The sequence below is a fragment of the Phalacrocorax aristotelis genome, chromosome 2 (assembly GCF_949628215.1).
Source record: "Phalacrocorax aristotelis chromosome 2, bGulAri2.1, whole genome shotgun sequence".
Lineage (NCBI taxonomy): Eukaryota > Metazoa > Chordata > Aves > Suliformes > Phalacrocoracidae > Phalacrocorax > Phalacrocorax aristotelis.
Window position 1 is genome coordinate 141,248,024 of NC_134277.1, and position 5,710 is coordinate 141,253,733.

At 40.4% G+C, this 5,710-nt stretch overlaps 1 long non-coding RNA gene across 1 annotated transcript; it reads right to left on the reverse strand.

The window, feature by feature from the left end:
- Positions 1–636: 636 nt before the first annotated feature.
- Positions 637–5,212, reverse strand: LOC142053967 (uncharacterized). The gene is made up of 3 exons (XR_012659399.1): positions 5,153–5,212; positions 3,475–3,695; positions 637–3,370 (listed from the first exon to the last, which is right to left on the reverse strand). It is a non-coding gene; the product is annotated as an uncharacterized LOC142053967 (long non-coding RNA).
- Between the last annotated feature and the right edge of the window lie 498 nt (positions 5,213–5,710).

Here is a 5,710-nt window from a genome sequence, read left to right on the forward strand (position 1 = left end):
CTAGGTTCTTCTGTGGGACAAAGCTGCCTATCGCCCTCTGTTCAAGTTAGCCTAAACTGAGTTTAGTGGGCCACTTGATGATCTTCTTTGTCCATTGCCTACAATCTCAGTAGGACCTGTGATTTCAAGATACGAATCCAGGAGGTTCAAGGTCTATCAGGAGAAGGCAGTGCAAACAGAAGCCGCCTTAAGGCTGCTCTAATTTGTGGTGTGGAGCACCTATGGCTGTGGGACCTCTCAGGAGCAAGAAGGTTGGTATCTTGCTTTCTGCTACACACTGTTTAGTCCCAGATGAAGAGCAGAACAGAGATTTGCACTTGTTCAAAACCAGAAAAGAAGTATTTTGCACCGTCATTTGACAGCTGATTTCCACACTCAAAAGTTGCAGAGTAAGCTGGAAGGAAAGGCAGTCTATCCATTGATTTGAATGTACAGACTTCTTCATATATGACAGTCCCATTCAGCAGTTCTCTAAGATGCAAATAAACAGTGGTATTTGCAGATCATCAGTTAAGATATTATTTGAGTTTGGCCCTTTTGGGAGCTGGATGGCTGCACACTATTCAGAATGAGAGGACCATACTATCACGGCCAATGCATTTCCAGCTATTCATCACTACTGTCTGTATGGTTTTAGGACTTAAAAATAATGATGCCTCCCATATTTTACCTTTTTTCTATTTCTTTTTTTTAAAAAATTTTATTTTTATTGTATGGCTATACAATGGAAATCCACTTTTAATTTTCTGATTAAGTTGAAGCCAGCTCAGTGGGGGTGGAGGGTAGCAGCAGTCCTCATTAGCTATGTTAAAAACTTCAGCTCAGAACGCAGTGCCCCTGTCTGCCACAGTATTGGCTCTCACGCCAACTGGCATCAGTGCTCAGCAAGTCTGTAGTAGGAAAAAAGGGGTCCGTCTGAACAATGTGAGAGCTGGAGGATCCAAACTTATATAAAATAGGACTTAGCAAAAGTAAAAACCTATGCTGATCAGCACAGAGATCTTTGGATGGCTTTGTAAGGGAATGTGTTGAGTTGCGCTTTTGAGTTAAGCAACTAGAAGAAAGAACCTTCTATGGTATGGCATGAAAAGCTTTTCATTCTTGAAAAGAACATTATTATTATTAAAAGCGTGGAAAAAAGGAGGTATATACTTTTTTAACTTTAAAGGTAACTAGTGTGCTGTGTAGAAATGGTGATGCACGATGTGTAACAATTAAAAAGTAGTCTGAGTAACATTTCTTATAAAAGATGTGTCTCACATGTAGCATATGTAGGATACTGATTGGCAGGGACCACTCTTTTTCCTCAGGAATTAATGACCATATCACTTGTAACACAAGCAGGCACCTCTGCAACACAACTTAGCCCTGATTTCTCTAGACAGGAGAAACTACTCTTGCTGCACACCTCTACAGGGGAAAATTAATCTCTCAGTCAAATAATTTTTAATATGATGGCACATGGGGTCACACCAACTTAGACTGCTCTGTAAGGCACTGTATAGGAGTTGGGAAACCAGAATTTTTTCAGTAATGAACAAAAGAATTAGGTTTTTACTACCCAAAAGCGTGTATTCTTATTTTTCTGTAATGGCTTAATACCATTAACTGGTAAGCACTGAAAGTTCAAAATTTCTTTCCTGTGGCCAAATCCTCAGGCATCTAAGGCAAAATAAGTGACAATATCGATACTCATATTGAATAGGATGGAGAAAAATGGATTTTTCAGGAGCCTAAGGAAGCCACAACACACAGGTGCCCACCTCAAAAACCAGTCTTTCAGAGAGCATGAGACTTTATGCAGAAAATATGTTCCTTTATTATGAAGACCAGGTTAGTGCATAGGCAACAAAATAACATGTCTTTTTTTCTTATGCTGGGATTTATATGAAATATTTTTTAATTTTACTCGTTAATGATGAATTTTAAGGTAAAGTTACACCTCGTCACCTAAAATAAGCTAATGGCAGAGCAGCACTGAATGGTAATTTCCTGCTTCCTCTCCTTTCCTCCTTCCTTCCCATCCTTTTCCTTGCACCACATCTGAAAAGTCAGCCCCGTGCTGGACCAGTTCAGTTCACTGGCCTGAAGACAGCTAAGGTGGCCAAAAAAAGCGACAAGCTTCGCAAACTGAGCCAGCTCAGCAAAAGGCCTGATGAGCACCAGCACTGGCCCAAAGAAAGAAGAGAGCTTGCCTGGCTGAGAAAGGAGCAGGCAAACAGGAGAAGGACTTCCTTTTTGGCCGCAGTGAGCTGTTAGACTACCCCAGCTTCACCCTCAGAGAAAGGTATTTTAATAAAGGGCATAGTAAAGAAACCAGCAGCAAGGTTTTAAAGGTGGTGGTGGGAGCATGCTGCCATGGGAAGACAGACCTGTCTGGGTTAAGATGGCCTGTTGTTATTCACGCCAACTCTTGTGCTTGGATGCAGAAAGAGCTGCTGAGCAACAGCAGCCTTAGAAGGAGCTGGGAGGAGGAGGGGAGGGAGAGAGGAGGAAGCAGGAGGGGCTGCTTTGGCAACACTGATTCTGGACAATTTCTCATATCCTTTGACAGGGGAAATCGCCTCTCTAGGGAAATACGGAGCTTTTGATATTTGATGAAGGTTCTTCTGAATATTTTGATATTTCACCCTACCAGTGACTTTATGGGCAAGAAATGTCTTATGGGAAGTATAATAAAGCAACTTTTAGAGTAACTGCCATCTTATTTCAAGCAGTACTCGCTAACAGGATTCTCAAGTTACTAAAACCCTTCCTCTGGCTAATACAGAGCCTATTAGTGAAGTACTATATTATTTGTAAAGAATGCTTTATAATACTGTTGATGCCTACCTACATGAACTAGAAAACTACGGTCAGCAATTTGCTATTAATATTTAAATGCTGCCCTGTTGCTCACAACCTGGGACAATAGATTAAATAAAGTCTTAAGAAGGAAGATACAAACAATCAGCCATCCATAAACTGATCATGGGTTGGATGAGGTAATGAGATGGTTCTGGTGACAGCACTATGTAGCTCTTGCAACAGTTACTTCTGGGGTGTCTTCATTCTCCATCTACTTTTCCTTCATCTTTCCATCTGTTGTTCTGCAACGTGGTGTGTGGAATAGTACCAGAACGGATGGCAAAGCCAATATCTGGAACATAAATATTTATTCTTCAATCCAACCATCTCCCACTCTAAGCTTGTATACTTTTATTAAACGGGTTCTTCCTCTCTCTGTACTGCTGTTTGAGACAATGTAACCACACATATACTCTTATGGTTTTGTTGTTGTTGTTCTGCATATTGCTTCTCAGCTTTTGCTTAGACTTAATAGGTAATGTGTAGCAATTCTTTCACAGTGGCTCATCTCCTGCCATTGCAACTGGAAAAACAAAATATACAACACAGGAGAAATACAAGTTTATAAACCCTTTCAGGTCTTCAGAATGTTCTTAAGATTTATAGCAAGAAATAAGCAAGACTGACCAAATTATTTGAGCACTGCCGCTCAGCATGATGGCACATGACTTGGTTGCCTTGTTAACTAGTAGAAAGGATTCAGTCTGGTCTGGAAAGAATAATCCATGGAAGAGAATGCAGGAAACACAAGTTCAGCCTATGCTCTCCTTAAAGGACTGTGCTCAGCCAAGAAAGGGTGTGCTACCCCAGGATCTTTTCAGGGGCAACTAGTTCAGAAAACACTTTTTCTGAAAAAGAAGAAGGAGAGAGAATAAAAACGACTCTTCATCACGCTGATTACAGCACTCAGCTGCAAGAGGGACAACTGCGATACAGTCCCTGCTCTAATTAGTGTTAAAAATATAATGGATCTTAAGTAATTATTAAGGTATTATCCTAAGGTGTATAATTAATACCTATTATTTGTAATAGATATTAAGTACATGGATGCATTTGGGAAGATAAAATCATCAATCAGGGATAAGATTTAGATTTTGTCCTCTAAGTATCCAAATTAATCATTAAACCCTTTCCAATTCAGGTGTCACACCTGACTTTAGTCTTACTCTGGGGTATGTTATGAATTTTGTTCTATATTCTGCTGGCATACAAAAGAGAAACTCCCCTGAACATCCTCAGCACTTCAACATGGCCTCGGCCTAACCATCTTGGGGCTGATGGAGGCACCCACCACGTGCCGCCCACCATGAGGCTGGTGGGAGCTGGCTGGAGCCCAGTGCCTCTTTTTGGCTGGAGCACAGAAGGCAATGCAGGACAAGCCTTGCAGAATATGGGATGGGGGCTTGCTGTTTACACGTGGGGAGATCCAATTTAGGCACAAATGAACAAAGCCCTTCACAGCCAAAAAGAACTAACACGAGCAAAATCACTCCTAGAGGTAGCTGAGCCAGTTTGTTCTCCAGCACTAACCCGATCTGTGGGGCACTCCAAGAAAAATTAAAATGTGTATTTTTTTGTTTAACATAAGACCTTTTTGGTAGCAAGTCACAATCAAAAGTCGCTGGTGATTTGATTTTGTCTAAACACTGCAACACCATGAAACATTGATGGAGCTCATAAGGCGTGACAGGGCAAATGTTTTCACCAATACCCAGCTCTTGATTGCAAGAGTCATATGAAAGGGTTACTGGAAATTCAACAGCTACACTGATGAGTGCTATTGAATCCTGTAATTATTTCTGCTTTTTAACCCTACTACAACCTGCTGTCCTGTCCAAAATTTCATTCCTGGCTCCCTTGCACAGGCCAAGTGCCAATTCAGGGGAGCACAAGGCACCTTCCCATGGACCATGTGTGTCCCAGGGGCCTCTGAGGAGCACCAAAGGGTGACCGCAACTCATTTTTCAGCTTGAAAAGAAAAATGCAGCTGTTTCACTTCTGCCCCTTTTTCTGATGAAGGTTTCTTTTTTTCTGTACGTCTGTCACACGGATCATGAGATAAACAGTTCGAAAAGCAGTAAAATCAGGGCTGCAACTTCTTAAAAAGCACCAATCACACCAGTATTGAGTTTTCAGTTGAAGTTTTGATAACACAACTGCATTGATATTGCAAATGGCCAACTTGTCCTTTTTTCACACAGTTGTGAATCATGCATATTCTTTTCAAGTAGCATGGAAAGAGTCATCAGCAGTAAATTAATCTGGACATATTAAATGATAGATTTTATTTATTCAAGTAGATTACCTCTTTTCCTAGGTCCAACTCTTGGCAGAACTGAAACATTCAAAAAATTCTGCAACATAAAAAAGCCAAATTGTTTTAAAGCTTGAGAATTATTATTTTTTCATGTCTCCCCAGGTGCCCGGTTTGAGCAGAGGTTTAGATTTTGCCTCAGAACTGTTGTAAAAAGTTAATTTAAGTGAACTGCTATATTCATGAACAAAGAGACTTCTTACACTCAGTGATGTGAGTCATTAATTGGACATCTCATTCATCACAGACCCTTACCAGAGAAAACAAAGAACAAGAACTAAAACAGGACTCTGGCTTTGTTAAAAAAAAAAAAAAAGTTTAAGGAATCTGCATTTAATCAAAACATGCAAAACAATCTCCAGATACTGTCTGGCAACAAATTTAGGATTTGCAGAGCTGAAGTGTTCATTTGCTTGGCTATAAATATTATGTTGATGAAAGACAGTCCTAACTCTGTCTTCCACCACTTCACTTCTGATAGGGAAGTTAAGATTTTATGTGTTTGCTTAGAAACCCATTAGATCTAACCTTTCCAGGAGAATTACAAAG